At 37.5% G+C, this 18,816-nt stretch overlaps 1 long non-coding RNA gene across 2 annotated transcripts in view; it reads left to right on the top strand.

Moving 5' to 3' along the window:
* The window catches only part of LOC140629520 (uncharacterized), a 365,612-nt gene that overhangs the window by 323,419 nt on the left and 23,377 nt on the right, over positions 1 to 18,816 (top strand). The window contains exon 5 of one of the 2 annotated variants that reach the window (XR_012027378.1): positions 18,231 to 18,347. The exons of the other annotated variant lie outside the window; for it this stretch is intronic. This is a non-coding gene — a long non-coding RNA (uncharacterized lncRNA). Of the gene's footprint in view, positions 1 to 18,230; positions 18,348 to 18,816 lie in introns of those variants that run through there. 2 annotated transcript variants of the gene reach the window in all.

The following is an 18,816-nucleotide window of genomic DNA, read 5'->3' as shown; positions in this document are numbered from 1 at the left end:
TTTACAAGCACATCTTATTTTTCTTTTTCTTGCCCCTACAGAGTAAATCCACAGAAAATTAAAGTGCATGTAACCCTTAAAAGGATATATTCCATTATCTTTAGAAACAGAGAAAAGAAAAGATGAAAGGAGAAAAAAAGATTTTTAAATGAATAGGATGGTGGGGAGACACCTGGGACGTAGCTCTTTCTATGCCAAATGAAGTAATAACAAAAGCAGCAATTATAATGTGTAAGCTTTGTTAAGTGCTTATTGTGACAGGGATTTATACTATTAACTCACTCAATCATAACAGCAACTCTTTGAGGTTGTAATATTATTATCCCCATTTGACAGCTGAAGCAACTGAGCCACATGGAGTTGGGTGGCTTGTCCATGGTGACTTCTTTAGAAAGATTTGATACTGGGGTATATGGAACCAGGCAATATGGCGCTATAGCCCATGCTACTGGGTTGCACTATGCCGCCTCTCTATAAAGCTGCCTCCCACCAGATGCTTAGTTTGTACTTGCCACTTTACCTTTGCCATTTTATTTAATCATCATAATGTTGTGAAATGGTTTTGTGATTACCATTTTAACGATGGGGACAGCGAGTCTCAGAAAAAGGATGTGATTTACCTGTGAGTCTCTAGCTTCTGAGAGGCAGGTTAGAATTCAAACCCAGACTGTTTTAAGGCCAAAACCCCAGTTATTTCTCTGTGCCAAATGCCTCTTTTTGAAAGTGGAGCAGAAAGCTTTCCACTCTGCCTCTAGCTTCATGGGAACAACTGAAGATTCCCATTGCTCCACCTAAACTCACAGCCTTTAACCTCAAAATAAGGTGGTCATTTTAATTTGGGGGAAGTTCACTGTTGATTGCCTCCGGTTCCAGATATCTGACAAGTACCTGACGTATCTCTCTCTCTTTGGCCCTGTACATCTCCATCTGCAAGTACCTGGGGTCCCTGATACCTTTGGATTTATTTCCATTATGAGGGATTAAAATGAATCACTGTTCACTTTTACATGTAATCGTTCATATTATGGTTACGCATTAAAAAAATAAAATCTTTCTTTAGACTAATATTGATTCAGAAGGTAAGATTCATGAGGAATGTAATAAGTTTAGATGAGATATTTCTTATTTTTTTGATATTTCTTATTTTAAATGACTACATGTGTAACTATACATCTACACATTTACATATTACCATTGTACTTGAAAAGTTCTTCTCCTTAAAAACAAATGTGATAAATGGTTTAGTTATTATTTCAGTTTGGAAATAGGCAGCTACAGAAATAACATTTTAATATATTCCAGATTAGACTGCATGCTATATTTGTAATAAGGACTTGTTTCCAACATTAGTTGGCAGATCACTCATATGAACAATTATCCAAATAGCTATTAGGATATGATTGCGCTCATTTCCAGGCAAAGCAGGGTTGCCAGAACTAAGCCTGGCTGCTGGTGAGATTTTGGTTTGACTTTTGGAGAAAGCCACAAGAATTTGTCAGTCATCTTGGCCGTAAGGGAGTCTCCCTGTCTTGAGGCTAGTCTCCTTCCTACTTGAAAATAAGGGCAAATGTGTTTCTCTTTTGTTTTATTTTTACAGTTTTACACGATCTAGAAAAAAAAAAAAAGGAGGAGAGAAAGGTAGGGAGGAAAAGAGTGAAGGGGTGGTGTTGTGCAGGAAAGTAGAATGAAACACTGAGAAAGGGAAGGAGTCTGTGTGGCTTAAAACCCCAGTGAAGCATGGGTACAATGGACATACATCCATAGCCATGCATCCATCATTTTGTGGATATGCTCCATAGTTATATCTCTGCAGAGAGCTTCATACTTAGTGTAATTTCTAGAAGGGGATGCCAAAAAAAATGGTGTTTATAGAAATAGAAAAATCAAGCTTTTTCCTGTTGCCCATTCATTATGCTTCTGCATAGTTTGGCACCTGGGGATCCTGCTGGTTAATCTGGTCCAACACTCTAACCCAAGAACAGTGACTCCCTTAGACTAGGTGAAGAAAAGCTCCCTTTGTGTTCAGTCTATGGCTGGTGGAAAGATTATTTAGAAAGCCCGTGTGCTTCATGGGAGTGGGGTGATCCCTCCCACAGCTCATGATGATGGAGGTTTACGACAGGTCTCAGATTCCACTCATCAACCACCAAAACCACTGTCCCTGCCACAGCTGGAAAGGTCTCTATTCTTCTTCAGATTGTGGGGTGGGGAAGGGCTGAAAGGGCAAAGCAAACACATTTTTTTTTTCAATCTAAAGTTATGGAGTCCATCTTGTTGAAGACTCCTCCAGTGTACTTTGCCAGTTTGGGCCTGGAAAGACAAGTTATCTGAAATAATTATCTTTAATGGAAAGAAAATACCATGAATTCAGGAAGGTATTTTTCTTCTTACCTAGTGTACATGGAATGAGACCATTCCATATGCAACCTCTACTTTGCATTAGAATCTAAGGCTCTCCAGTAGTTATCTAGTTGAGGTCCTTGCTTCCAGAGATTATTGTCACAACTAAACTGTATAAAATGGTTGATGATCAATAGCGGACTTTGAGTTCTACAGTGAGTAGAACTCAAAGGTGTACCTCTCCTAACATGGAATTCAGAGTGTGAGCAGAAGGAATTTAAAGGGTCATTATTATAACTATCCTACACCATTCTTGATGAAAGTTTACATTTATTTTCATCAAATATTTATTGTATTTTTATCATGTGGCAGAGAACTAAGTTCTTTTAAATCCACGATCTCTTTTAACGTTTGTGAGGATAGTTTTTGGGAAGGTTGATTTTTATGTCCATTTTATAGATGTGGAAGTAGGGTATCAGGGAGATTTAGTAACTCATCCAAGTGTGAAAGGAACTCATGAATGATCTGGAATGCAGATTCAGGTATTCTAATACTTAGTTCAGGGCCATGTGGGTCTCTCATCTTAAGGAATTACAGAGTGACATATATTTTGAAGAAAAAAATCAATACACATTATCTCACAGAAACCTCAAAATAGTTGTTCTTACCATATATAGAAAGCAAAACCGTGGCTGAAAGGAGAGTCTCTGCCTGTGGAACTCAAGGGCCAATTCTTTTTCTCTATTGTGGCAGCTATAGACTTCTTCCCTCATGACCAGAAGAAAGGGCTACATGAAAATATTCTAGACTGATTCGAAAACTAGTAATAGTCACAACAGACTTTGACTTTTTTTTGTAGAGACAATTAAGGACAAAGATTTTCTGTATTGGTTCTCTGGAAGAAAGGACGAGAGAGAGAAAGGACAAGGTGAAAGATAATTTCAAGGACAAAACATCACATGATGGATATACTCTGGTGGAGAGAAACGGAGTCTTTCTCTGTTTCCTCCTGGTCCCATGTTTCCCAAACACTGTTATATTTTCAGCATTTTTGTTTTCTTAGGAAAAAAAATTCTTACTAGAATATGTTTAAATAAAATATATTGGACCAACAGTAATGTAAAGCAGTAACAGAATTATATTATTCTTGAAAAGTTATTGAAAGAAAGAAGGAAGGAAGGAGGGAAGGAAGGAAGGATAGAGGGAAAGAGGCAGGGGAAGAGGGAGGGGATGGAGGGAGGAAGGAAAGAGAAAGAGAAGAAAGAAGAAAGAAAGAAAAAGAAAGAAAGAAAGAAAGAAAGAAAGAAAGAAAGAAAGAAAGAAAGAAAGAGAAAGGAAGGAAGGAAGGAAGGAAGGAAGGAAGAAAGAAAGAAAGAAAGAAAGAAAGAAAGAAAGAAAGAAAGAAAGAAAGAAAAAGGAGAAGGAAAAAGGAAGATACAGAAAATAAAGAAAGAAAAAAGAGAGAAGGAAAGAAAGACTTATCAGAAAAAAAGCTCCAAAGTTGCAATAAAGGGTTCTTTAAAACAGAAATCACCTTCTGGGCTAGTAGGACTATATTAGAAAGCATTTAAGCATTTCTGTTTAAATTCATAAGAAATCTTGATTCTTGTTTTGCCCAAGGGTGATATATATATTTATAATATGATACATATGTGATATACGCACTCATGTACACATATTCGATATATATATGATGTTAAGGATGAAGAAAGGTTGAAAGATAAGGCATGATTGGTTCCTAAGCCCTAACTATTTTATGAGATCACACCAAATGTTGTCAGAACAGTACATCACATCTCTGGAATCTTTTTTTTTTTTTTTTTTTGTCTGCCAGAAATTCCAACCTTGGCCTGGCATTATCTAAATTTGTATTGTCAATTAGAGGGAAGGCATTGGGTTCTGCTTGCCACAGCCTCTATTCCTGATTGACTTCTAGCATAGTCCATAGTCATAGGAGCCTCACATGATAAGGTCATGGTCAAGGATATAATTAACTATGAAGAGAATATGTCCTGTTTTATATAAATTCTTATTAAAATCTACAATCACCTGGAGCATAATGATGTTCTGCATCCACTTTCTTTTCATAACTACTGCTGAAATTAAACTTGGAAATGAGAGGGAAAAGATTGATATTGTTGGTTGTTGGGGTTTGCATTTGACATTCCTCAAATAATGGGATGTAATATGGTTATGCAGAAAACAGATTGATTTTTCACAATTTTCCCACAGAGGTAATGGAGAACAGACTGGAGGAAATTCCAAGGTTTCCTTGGGGGAACTGTTTGCAACACAACTGAAGAAGAAAACAAACTCAAACCATCCTTTTATGCAATTTGCCTTCAATGTTTTAAAGTAGGAAATTTGCTAACTAATTTGTTTTCATTCCTGTGAGTTTCAGGAATTTGGGAATATTTTCAGTGTTGCAGAAAGATTTCAGAAAGTCTACCCATTGGGCGAATCACAGGTGAGATCAGTTAAAATAATTGTGATAGTAATGGAATTACCTAATATTTTCTTCTAAGGATTTCAGTCGTATGTTTTAGAATCTCCTTCTTTTTTGCCCCTGACTCCTTTCTTCTCAGCCTCCCTTCATCCCAGCAGAAGCTAAAAAATAGTATCAGTGCATTACTGATATTGAAGCAAAGCCAGAGATATTAGGGCATATGCCCAACGTCACACAGTTGGTAATGGCAGTGCTGGAATCTCTCCCAACTAACACAGACTTTTATTAATGCTACAGAAAGGAATGCACCCATGAATTTAATTTCCTATTTCTTTGCAGGAAGCCAGTCAACTCAGTTGGTTAGAGCACAGTGCTAATGAGGCCAAGGTCACTGGCTTGACCCCTGAACAGTATCTTTAACTTTGCATTAGCTGAGTTTCTAATCCTGGACCATATTTCCAATCCTGGCCCATACATCCAAATAGAACAAAACTTTTCCTCTGTTCCCCTTGTGATCAAAATATGGGTGCCTCATAGAAAATCCATCCTTGTCACTGAGAAAGCAATGCAGAGTGTTTATTCTAAATTCTACGTAGTCAAATAACAACATCACTAGAACACTGAGTGAAAATTAATGAGCTAAATGCCTTTGTTTTTATTAATAAACTTTTATGTCTTCTTTCCACACTGAGTGTATCTTCCCATGCCTTATTCCTAGTACAGGGAGAGAATGGTTCCTCATTGCCCCCAGATCTCTAGGTTTTGGAGAAAACAGCTCAAGGGGCCTCAATGAGGAGGTAGCTATAAACATAAGTGTGTTCAGGAGTACTGATGGACTGTGCACAATTCCTCCCTTGGACCTAGAATTCCAAACTGTGGGCCCTTACAGACTGAGTACCCAGGCTTCAGAAAACAAGCATCGTACATCTCTGGTTCATGTGTAGACATAGCCCACTTCTCTCTTTCGAACTAGGAGTCTCATCTTTGAGGCACATCTCCCATTTCAACACTCTTTCCTTCTAGTTGTTCCTTCTTTTCCTAGAGCATGAAAAGTTTTCACATTGTTTATGGCCTGAAGAAAATTCCAGACATTTTCCTAATGCTCCATATTTCCAGCCTGTTGCCCTGTGTTCATGACTGGAAATACAGCCGGAGAGAATGGAGTGGCAAAATGGCACTTCTGTAACAAGTCTGTGATGAATTGTCAGTAGAGGAAGTGGTATAAATATGTTATTGAAACGTCACTGCTAAGGCCATGAGGCATCTAAAAAGTAAAAAGAAAGTCAGAGGGCACTGCTTTGAGTCATATAGACTCAAATCAGAAGGTGACTTCTTTTATCTGCTCATTTATACATCAACTAATGATGTAGAGCCCATTCCAGATTTCTCTGCTTATGACCTCTGGCTTCTAGTTTGGACATGGCCCTCCTTCTTGGGAACACTTTTTTGGATCACCTTTTCACAGGGTTACATGCAGCCAGATATCACATTAGAAGACAATCTTGTCAACTGATTGAACTCTAGGCCTCGTCACTTGTTTCCCTCATAGGCATAACTATTTTATGTTGAGACTTCTAGAGAAAACAAAGGATTTCTCTTCAAGCAACAAGTCATCAATGGATGGAAATTCAGACCCTGAAAGAGCATGTCTTAGAGAAAATACATTGTGTATGTGTGTGGTGGGGGGGTTGTCTTTCTTCCTTTTGGGGCCTTTAAAATCACACCGTGTGGAACTCATATCCATCTCCCATTACTATGCATAAAATGAATTCTGTCCACAAACACATTTGATGTCTTCATGTGGACCTCAGCATGTTGTTTAAGGGTTTTGAGGAAAAGTAATGGTTGGCTCTGAGCTTGCTAGATGAAACCTCCTTATGCCACTGGAAGATGGTGTCTGAGGGGCACTAGACCCAGATCCCCTTTTCTGCTTAGAAAACTTACCCAATATCTTATTCCCAGAGCAAACACGATTTCTATGGTTTTTCTATTGCTTTGCTGGCAAGTCAGCCAAGTGGAGTACATTATTTCATAGTAAAATAAACCTTCAGGTTTTTTTTTTTGTTCCACGGGAAATTACTCAGTGTATAGTACAGACGTGTCACCCTCACATTTCCACAAGATTTGCTTCCCTTTATAATTGTGGATCCTGCTGTGTTTAAGAATGATCAAAAGTTACAGAAGCCTGGTTTTCATTTCTCTTCTTTTGTTACTTCCTAATCTCCAATTTCATTTACTTCCCTTCGCCCTTTCCCGTCTGACCAACGTTCACTAACAATAGTGACTTAAAATTTTATCCACGTAGACACACCATGAGTGGGATGAGATGCTCATTCTGTTTTATTGGGATAGTCTTTTTCATAAGAAATATGAGTGAGAATTCATTCATCTGTGGGAATACACATGGTTTTTTTTTTTTGTGTTCATCAGGGTTACCATCTGCCTTTTTTTGCATTTACCCATTTTGAGGGCCACGTCACCATTGAAAGTGACCAACACCATAAAGAATTGACTATAGCAAATCTCTGTTTTTCTGCTTCACAGTTCCATAGAAAGAGGGGAAGAAATTATAAATAAGAGTTCCTGAAACACTATCTTGGTGTTTCTCATAGATGCTCCATAAATATTACTTGTTGCTTTCTATTAATATGAAGGTTGAAAGAATGTTGTTGTGCTTTAGATGCTTGATCAGCTTTCCTCCTTTAACAAAACTGCTCTGTGTTTAAGAACCTGGATATATATAATGTAATTGAATGTCCCATCTTTAAAGCATGTAATAGTTATAAAAAGAGTGAGTTGATGACTTGTTAAAAAATTCAAACCAGAAAAAGCAAAAGCGATGAGTTACTAATACCCAGGTGTCCAGTTAGCTTAGGCAGTTAGAGGCATACACTGATGGAAGCAGGTCCTTGGGTCAACCTTGCCATGACAGAGTTAAATTTAATCTATTCTACTGTCACAGTAAATGAACATTACCCTGAAAGCCCATAATGCCTGTTATTAATCACAAGTAGTGAGTAAGAAAGTTTAGCGAAATGGTTACCAACCATTCCCTACTATGCAAAACAAAACAAAAAAACTAATTCCAAGTGCATAGCCTAAGGATGAGTGCAGAGCATCACCATTGTGTACAAAACACAGCACATTGTCAAACTGGTTTCAGAATTTAAATATGTAGTATGTACACATTCGGAATTCATTGATGTTTCATTGAAAGAGTGGTTCTAAAGCAATATCTTCCTTTTAAGACTTTAGAGTTTAATTGCATTGATTCAAGGATGTGAACTCTCCTTCCTATATGCCAAGCATATGTGCCTAATTAACACTGAAGACAGATATATACCAACATGACATTTACAGAGCATGTTGCACTTTATAATAACTTTGCTGAGACTTTCAAGAAAGGTTAACTGTATGAATTCTCTACTGTGGTAGGTGAACCTTTCTTTCTTATAAATAAAGGAACCCTTCCCCTTCTTCCCCTCCTCTCACCAAATGATATCTTATTTGGGCTTGTAATACATAAAACAGATAAAAATAGAATCCTTCAGGTTGAAGCAAGAATGGCAGGTCTAGTGCAACCTAAAGCTACCTAACCTCCCATCCACTGGTGATTCTTTGATAGAAATGAGAAGGACAGAAATGTGTTGATGCCAAACACCACTCTTATGGAATCATGAAGCACACATGACCCTTGGGTATGTCATGCAATCTCCCTCCCATATTGCATTTACAGATAATACTATCTCTTATGATTAAAGAGAGAGAAATATAAGCAGTTTCAGACATACTTACCTAATATATGCACAGATAAATGCTTAGAGTAGCTAAGAAGTTTAGATCTTCAGATCCAGACTAAAGCCAGGAAAGCACACATAGCCAGAGTTCCCACCCCAGCCCTTTTGTTTATACATGTATCCTCTAAGTGACTAAATCTTCCTTTTTGCCATCTGTCAAATGGAGAGGGTGATATTAATCCCTATAGGGATTCCATGAGGTCCAAAGAGATAACACATAAGAAGATAATTTAGCACAGTATAAAGCATAAATTAGGTACTTGATAAAAGCAATGTTCTAATAAGTAAAGAATTTTAATGGAATAGGAATAAACAATAATCATGGATTGTTTCATGAATATAGCAACAACTCTACAAGATTAAGTTAGAATTGGGATGCCTGGGTGGCTCAGTGGTTGAGCATCTGCCTTTGGCTCAGGGCATGATCCTGGAATCCTGGGATCAAGTCCCACATCGGGCTCCCCACAGGCAGCCTGCTTCTCCCTCTGCCTATGTGTCTGCCTCTCTTTCTGTGTGTCTCTTATGAATAAATACAATCTTTTTTTTTAATTAAGTTAGAATTTAGTCAATAATGGTATAGTCTATCCCCTAACTTCAGGCAGTATTATTCCCTTAAACAGGGAGTCAAGAAAATGCCAAAATAAAAGATTATGAAGCTTATCACTGTCTGGCAAGTTTCCATACAGTAGCTAATGAATTCATGAGTGGGTAATCTAGTATCTGGCTGGTTAAGTGTGAAATATTTACTATTTTAAGTTTTTTAGTTCTTCTGTTGGTCTGGTAATTCTGTAAATTAATTAGCATTGCCACAGGTTATAAGTTGTGCTCATCAATTGAATAGAGGTATATCCATCATTCAAGTGTGAGAGAGAACAGGTGATGATATCCCTTATTGGCTTCAGAAGCTAAGTGTTGCAGTCAATAGAGGAAGAAAAAATTTTATATAAGATCAACTTTCAGAATGTTCAATTAATTAAAATAATATATTGTAAAGCTCAATATGTTTCTTGGCACAGACTAAACGCTCAACAAATGGACATGATCATCTTTACCATCAATATCATCTCTATTATCATCGTCACTCAAATGCTCTTCTCCTGACTTAAATAAAATTTTCATCCCAACAATTCAGGAATTTCAACCTATGTCATTAAAACAAAACAAAACAAACAAAAAAAAAAACCAGAATCTACTTACGTGGCATCTACACAAATAGAAAAACCCATTGTCATGACTCATATGACTGAAATATTTCCTTTTTTGACAACACAGACATTGCATTAGGTTAGAATTTTATGTTTTGATAGGTTTCCAAAAATTGTGTTTTAGGACATCAGTGGACTTCATTGTATTATATTATCTTCTTGAGTTTCTGCACTATATATTTTAGTCCTGAATAAACAGAAAGGCTGGGGTGGATTGGAGAGATGTGAGAAAATGAAGACTGGAATCCAGGGCTGTCAGGCTGAAGTGTAGTTTACCTTCTGGCCCTACCTGATCCTTTGGGATTTCTGAGGTCAAGATAATGGCTTAGTGATGATCTGCAAGGATGAATGGATGGATGGATGGATAAATGGGTAGACAGACATACAGATGTTTATAGATATACCTCTAATAGCCATTTTATCTTTCCTCTGTAGCTGTAGCTAATGCATGAAGCTAGTAATCGACAAGGCAAGTAGGCAAAGGAGACAATGCTCTTTTAGCACAAAACACTGCTGCTACATTTGCTCTACAATTGACAAGAAAATTGCTCAAAGACTGAGATCCATGTCATTTTCTTTATCATGGTACTCTATATAGAGCTCTTAGTTTGATATGTTTCAAATGAAAGAGGAGTCATGTTAACAGTTATCTATATTCACTGTTCACTGAAGCTCTTTCAAAAACTGGGTGAGATTTCTTGGCTTGAGGTTACTGTCATTTCTCCAAATCCAAGCTTTATTTCCAGAGGCTCGTGGTTTGGAATCCTGGTCTGGAGTTGGCATTCCAATTCGCCCTCGGCCTGCCACAGCTAGATTGAATTTGCTGTTTCTGGACTCAAGTGCTGAACAAGATCCTGGTGCCTCAGGTAGGGGATGTTTGACCATAGGGGAAGAAATCTCTGTCTGCAGTCTCCTTTGCTCAGAGAATGGAATCACCCATTAATATGTGGTGGAACCACAGTGCAGGCATTGAACTCTTGTATGTAACATATTAATGCACTAGTGTTTAATTTCTTCTGTGGAAAAATAAAGGAGATTTCCTCCCATAGGTTTGTCCAAATAGAGTAGATACAGAGTATTAGTGGCAAGGTCATAGAATTAGCCCTCCTACAGCTCTGGCACCTTGGAAATTTATGTCGTTCATGGTTTCCAATAGATTTCTGAAAGACTCTCTTAGCTGTTGTCAATTTTGCATAAATTATTATAACATAATCATACATGCAAATTAAGGACAGCCTCATAATCTTTAAAAGGGTAGACATTCAAAATGTGACTGGTGTGTGACAGCCATTTTTTTAGTTTTTTTTATTTTTGTATTTTTTTTTTTTTTTGGAGTTCGATTTGCCAACATATAGCATATAACAACACCCAATGCTCAACCCGTCCATTTTTTTAAAAAAATCTAATCTAAGAAGATTATAAAATAAGTCAGGGGAGGAAATGCCAACATATCACTTTAACTTCTGTGAATGATGAGCTCTTCCCAAAATTACTTGCAAAATTAGTTTTGAAATCTCTGGTTTTCTCCTTTCCCTACTCTCTGCCACAACTGACCATTCCCCCTGTTTGCCCAATCTAAATCCATGAAATTTTAAAGTTTCCTACAGCTGACCTCCCCTCACCAAACCTTCCTAACATGAACAGTTGCTGGAAATTGCCCCAGTAATGTCTTACAAGGGTCAGTCTTTTTAAAAGTTCGACTTCATCCAAGACAAAATTCAACTCTGCTTTTCTCCATGGCCTCTGCTCACCCAAGGAAACTACATAAAAATTGTTCCGTTTATTCTGTGGTGTGAATTTCAGACTCAAGAGCAGGTTTTTGAGGTTGTGGAGTCGAGGAGAAGGAGAGGCATGATGCAATGAGGGAATCTAGGAGAGAGAACAAAGAGACACACATCCTGCTTTTGTTTCTGTGGTCATTTTGGCCTCTGGGAATTTTTAAAAAAGGTTGAGGTCTTTCTTTCTGATTGATAATCACTTCCTATATTTGTCCCCAGACAATCCTAAAAATTACTGCTTTGAAAGATATATTTGATCCCTGTAAGTTATCCCTATTGCCCATTTTCACTGGCTGATACTTGGATAAGGATAACGCTATATATGAAGACATTTCATCTATTCAATATTCTAAACCTTTACTTTTGCTACAACTGTCTAGGGATGATAAGAAATAGTGGCCATTTATTTGGGCAGAATTATACAATCATTCTCTAAAGTAAAAAATAAAACAATCTTTTATTTACTCTTAAAAAGGATCTAGCCATTGATTGAGAGGGGAGAGAAGTTACGCATTTGGAAAAAAATGTTTAATAGTCGATCCAAATAAACACATTATAATTAGTTTCTCCTTTGGTTTTTAAGGAGTATTAGGGAAATAAGTGGGATCCTTGGTCTTAGAGACTCATGTAACATGAACACAGTGTTTGAAAAATTTCCTTTTAACTCATTATTGAAGGAAATTATAGTAGGATTGGCCTCAGTCTATGGAAGTTTAAGCCATATACATTATAGAAGCACATATATAATGTGTAATATACATTATACCCCAAATTTCATTTACTTCTGAGGTCCCCATGACTCTACTCTCCGTTTCTTTCTATATCAAAGATTTTACCCAGCCCAGAGTTTTCATCTAGTATCATCTGTCACCCTGCATGGAAGGCTCCTGAATTACAAACTCTCACTCTGACTTCTCTTGAATGGCAGATCCATATTTGCAACTGCTCTCTCGACATTACAATGGGAATGTAATTTCAGTTCAAACTAAGCTCTGAACACCACTGTTAATCTGTTCTCTAAAATGGGTACCCCACTGTGGATTTTGGATGCCAGCATTCTGCTAACATGGACTCATCTATAAGTTTCAGTTCAATCACCACAACTATTCAGTCAGAAATGCCTGTTATTACCTCCTCCCAAATAAGTACCATACTTGAATTTTTCTCTTCAATATAGCATCAAAACAATGTTTACTTTTTATTAGTTTTTGTGTTGAGTGATCTCCCATGCTAACTGCTTTTGTTTCTATCCTTTGGACTGTTTGCTTAGCAATTTGTCATGTACCAGCGTTTATAAAGTCATCTAAACTTAAAAAAAGATAGAATTGTGCTATCCTAAAGCATGATTTTATTTCTTCAAATTAATTTTAAGAGGCTTCAAGAAATCCCATCGAGCTGAAGCCCCAACGTAGCTCAAAATGCATCTTTCCATGCTGATCTCCATTGCTGACTTTCAGTGTTGATTGAACGAAATGAGGTCTTAGTTTTCTTTGTTGATCCTCATGTACATTGACATCTTCAGAGGAAATTTAAGAACAAATGGACTGCTGAGAAAAAGCCATATCTGGCAATCCAACTAAGAAACAGGGAGAGGGGATCCCATAAAATCTAATAAAACCCAGGGTGGTGGGATGGGGTGGGGGAGATACGCTTAGCCATTGCCACACGAGTTTCTCTTTCTTCTTCAAGTGATTATGAGAAAAAAAGGATTAGATACATATGGTATCTAAAGATCATATGTCAGTGTGTCTTTTATTTATTCATTAGACTACTAGACACAAGTAGTAGTGTCTAGTAGTCTAATAGTGTCATAATACCGTCTCTCACAAAAGTAGAAAAATCGAATATCCTAGCAGAAGGCCTGGTTAAGCACTGCAAGGTTTTCTCCAGAAAGAAAGCTTTACAGCTCTGTGAATCATAGCTGTATGAGGCTTATCTACAGAAAAACAGAGCCACTGGTTTTGGTTGGTTATTTTCATACACATGTTATCCCCACCTACAGTACTTGTTGAAGACATAATTTCCACCTCACTCTACAATTATGTTATGCAGACTGTTCTCAAACAGGCACTGCTGTCATTAAAATCTTGCTGAAAATACCAACTGCTTGTGGGCAATCTGAGTGACCACATGCTGGGGCCAGTTGCAGAAAAATCTACAGCTGATCTACATGATCAGTTTTAGGTGATCATGCTGGCAAATGCAATCTTATGAAACACTAGTTTTGAGTTCCAGGTGTTATGCAGGCAGGGGACACTGCTTTCCTAAAGGCTCCTTAGTGATTAACTTAAAAGTGTGAGATGCCATCTGCTGGAAACTGATAATATGGGCTGTGATATTCTGGAGCGATACTTGGGCTGTCTATCAGCAGAACTGTAAGACAGATGTTCTTTTCCACTTCATTTCCCCCTTTTCTATTTTATATGGATGATATATGTGTAGAGTTATTGAACTCATTAGCCAAATGCCTGCATCGCTGTGATCTAAACAACCTTCCATTTTAAGATGTGCGTTTGATTGAATGATCATTTCTTTAGAGTTGGGGAGACTCGTGGAGAATAAGCCCAAACCCAATACATACTCAACGATAAGGCACATCTTAATTTCAGAAATGTTAAAATAGAAAAAAAGAATGTACCGTAGCATTTAAGAAAATTAGACGGTGCAACCTTTATTTTAAATTGATCATGGACAAAACTGACACATTCAGAATTATGTCACAGGTCGAATGGATGCTCGCAATTTGGTTAATTAAAAGGGAGTAGTGTATGATGGTGTTTGAGGGTGTTTTGCCTTATACGGTGTTTGGCACTGTAATGCAGATATTTGCAGAATTTGAACGCGATCAGACATTTGAGTCAACATAGACCTTGGAATGAGTTAGCAGTTCCAAGAGCATTCTGTAGCATTAGGGTAGAGACTGACAAATTTCACATGTGCTTGACACGTAGTAGGTAGTTAATAAATACGGACTGACATGTGGGTTCAAATTTAGGTTTGAGTTTATGGGCCTATATGGGTTATTGTAACTGACATTGTGGGAGCCTTGTATATGCAATGTTTTAGTTTGTTTTATTTGGACTAATTTATGCTCTGGAATGTGTTTTGGAATGATGACTTATCTGATTCTGCTCTTTAGCTAATTAAAACTACCAAGCCGTTCTAATTCTTATAGCACACAAAATGAAAGGCAATCTACCTGTGTTGGTTATCTATTATCCAGAACCCACATATGACATGACAGTCCAGTTGTCTGTAAGAAGTCCAAATTTACCTGCAAAGCATAAAGTTATGTAGAGTCTGATATAATAATTCTATTCAGATGAACAACACAGTGCCATGATTTTAGGAATTTTTTTCCACCTAGAAATTATATATACTGGTACCTAAGCCCCATCCAGGATTTTAATTTTGTGTATGTTGGGGTCCAGGTATCAAAACATTATTTTTTAATATTTCTATTGACTATATTTGTAAACAAGTTTGAGAATTATTACTCCAAACAATGGACCTAAAAAGAACTTCAAAACTAGATTGCTTTCCTATTTTTCACCTTAAAAGATTTTTTTCAGCACTCTTGATAGGGCGGTCTGTTTTTTCAATGAGCTCATCTCTTGGGAAAACAGAAGACAGAGGTAAAAGGTGACTCGTGCACATCTCACAGGTACTGCTGTTAAGGCCGAGGGGGATCTGCTTTAGCTCAGGCTAATGAATTTTTTAGAAGAAAACTTGAGTTAAATGTTTACAAGTCATTTCAATTTATCCCTTCTGATCTATAAAACTTCAAAGTTCCCCAAAAGTTGCTTGATTCTAGGTATGAAATGTATCTTGTATTAACTTGCACCTTGTGTGTGTACATATGAGTGTGATATATATGAATATGTGATATACGTATATGTATATGAGGCATACACATACTCATTTTCCTTTATAGCTAAATTTATGCATATACATATTTTAAGATGTTATTTATTTATTTGAGAGAGAGCATGAACAAGGGGGAGGGGCAGAGGGAGAGGGGGAAGCTGGCTCCCCGCAAAACAGAAAGGCCCATGGGCCAGACTTGATTCCAGACTCCAGGATCATGACCTGAGCCAAAGGCAGACACTTCCCGGACTAAGCCGTCCAGGCACCCCTATATTTTTTAAATCTAATTTACCTAGTCTATTTTCTAGTCATATTTGATTTTAATTCCCTGTATATAGTAATAATAAATTTAGCACTTTTCATTTGAGACTAAGACCTTTCCTATTAATGCTAACAGAATACTTGAAGATTTAGCGTTAATTGTGATAAATGTTGACATCAACTTTTGTTTAGTTGATCTTTGTTCCTTTCCCCCAACTGATGGACATACTGGCAGCTTGAAATAAATCCCTGTGAAATAAAGCTCTTTAACAGAAGGCAAGAGAGAAGAGGCAGAAAAGATCTTTACTCTCCTTATGAGTTGCTAGATAACTTAAAACCAAACCTGACTCCTTTCAGGCTCAACTCATAATCCTAAATAGCTTGGTTAAAGCATTGCCTGTGTTCACTGAGGAAGCCTCACTTCTCTGTGGTTAAGTGATTCTCTCACCTTGGTGCTATAAAATAGCACTTAATACTCCTTCATACCATCCCCACAATGCTTTTGGAGTTTGATAAATGGTACCACTTAGAAATTTGTCTTTCTTGTTTTTCTGGTCTAGTAATCTTAACCGTCTTGGGTCTCTCAACTAATTCTTCTAGGATGTTTTTCTTCAGCTTTATGATAGCTATAAGAAGCCAGTTTTTTTTTTTTAATGTCTCTTTGCCTCTCTGAGTTGTTTCTGCTCCTCAGAAAGGCTCCAGTTTTCTGCCTTTACCATGTGTGGATGCCCATGGGGAAAAATCGTGTATCTTCATTATGTCCCACTGGATGCTGTCTTGAATTCTCTCTATTATTCTTCGTACCACCGCTGACTCACCTGTGCCGCAGGAGCTCTCAGGTCTCCATATTAAGACAACACCATCGGTGACACTGAGTTTTCCCCTCCCCATGAGCATGGCTGAAATCAAGCCTTGAGACCGACAGCTCTTCTCACTGCTTGTGGTTCAACTTGAAACCACAAGGTCCAGAGGCACATGGTTTAGATTCAGTGTCTTTCTCCAGCTAACACAAACCATTTGTTCAAGCAACTTTGGTATCTCTTTGAGAATAAGAGACTTGCCTCAATGCTCCCCAGACAGTCAAATAAATTCTCTTGGCTTCAAGACAAATTCAGAAAATTCTGCCCAACAATGGCATGCGGTTCAGTTTTTTCGTTTATTTTTGCAACTTGTGAAGGAATGGGCCAATAGACTCCTTGAAAAAAAAATTTTAAAATGCCAATCAAAGAAGTGGCAAATTAAAGAACTGTTTATTATGGAAAGTTCCCATATTACATTTAGGGAAAATGGAAATAAAATGATATCTCAAACAGGAAATAGAATTAGACGCCTGCCAGGAGCAGAATACCTGCCACTGATATTTTCCCCCTACTTTTCATTCTCCCATTTAACTGCATTAGGAATAGATACTGCTCATGGATCTTGGGGAGCAAAGCGAGACCTGTCTGAGAAAAGATTATGCTGTACTCCTTCTGGGAGGTGCTGCATCCATCCTGAATAAATTTTGCCTGTATAATTCAAGCCTGAACTCTAATAAGTCCAACACTGATGATTAATTTTTCCCTGAAATTTGGAATAGTAGAACAAAAAGATCATGTAATAGTCATAATGAGATACACAAATGTATTTCTAAGATATTTTGTATCTTTTTTTTTCTATTGTAGTTTTAAAAATTAAGATTTTAGGGGCACCTGGATGCCTCAGATCGTTAAGTGTCTGCCCTTCAGGTCAGATCATGATCTCAGAGTCCTGGGATTGAGCCCAGGACATTGGGCTACCAGCTGAGCAGGTAGTCTGCTTCTCCATCTTCCTCTGCCCCTCCCCCTGCTCATGTTCTCTGTCTCTCTCTGTCTCAAATAAATAAATAAATAAAATCTTTAAAGAAATTAAAATTTTGAGTATCTTTCGGTTAAGCCTTTTTCTAGTCATTTGACGCTGTTTGAATCTTAGCATAAAATAAATAATAAATAGTACAGGAGGTACCTGGAGGAAAAAAAATCAATAATGATGGCCAAATGTTTGTATCCAATTGGAGAAATTTGGTATCCTTAGTGAAAGAGAAATGCTCCAATCCAACCATCTTGGTTTTGATCTCAACCATCTTTCTATATAGTATGCTACTTCCCATTTGTTGTTTAATTCAACACAATGAGAATCTACAGAACCTTTTCCCCATGGTCTCTGGGATAGGCTCCAGTCGGGGACACAGACAGACCCAGCTCTTCACTGTCTTACTCTCTACAGGCTTCAAATGGTGTACATACAAAAGCATTGAATTATGTTGGAAGGATTCCCTTAAGCACTTCAATTACAAGCACTATGAAAAACCTGAAACACTGCCTTCACAGAAGAAGGGGCACTTGAGCTGGGACCACACTGTAAAAGATACAGTGAGATAGTAAAGGCAGATTTAAAAGGAAACCATATTAAAAATGAAGGGTTTGTGACTTTTCTAAGAATATAGGGTCATGTGAAGACGTGGGTCAAGATCAGTGATAATTACTACCATGTACATCACTACTTTCTCCACATACAGATGCTCGGGGTAACAACAAAGCCTGCATCACATCTACGTTCCAAAGGATGGAAAGAGACTTTGGATTTTGAAGACGGGGTATGAGAAAAATCAGTTTAACTAGGATCATTAGACAGGTTTAAGGACAATTATTTCTTCATTGCTTTGATTCTGTATATATTGAATTGTAAGGATATCTTAATGACAGTTTTATATCTATCTACTTACCTATTTGTTTATCATCTATCTATCTATCTATCTATCTATCTATCATCTATCATCTATCTACTACTATCTGTCTATATTTACTAAGCAGGAACTGTTGTAATGGCTTCACATGCGACATACCATTGAATCTTCACCAAAGCTCTATGCTGGTTCTTTTCCCGTTTTACTGAGAGGCATTTAAGACCTTGCCCTGTTAAATAACTTGTTCATAGTCATGTATTAAGTCATAGAAAAACCGGGAGTTGCATCCAGGCTGAATGACTTAACATCATGGGACCGCTGGTGTTGTTTTCATTGATGCATATGTGAACCAGGATATAGCACTGTTACAGCTTTTAAGCTCAAAAGGAGGGGTGTGAAGGGAAAGAAAGTGAGGTAT

This window comes from Canis lupus, assembly GCF_048164855.1.
Source record: "Canis lupus baileyi chromosome 16 unlocalized genomic scaffold, mCanLup2.hap1 SUPER_16_unloc_1, whole genome shotgun sequence".
NCBI classification, from domain to species: Eukaryota; Metazoa; Chordata; class Mammalia; order Carnivora; family Canidae; genus Canis; species Canis lupus.
This window is presented reverse-complemented; position numbering and strand designations above follow the sequence as displayed.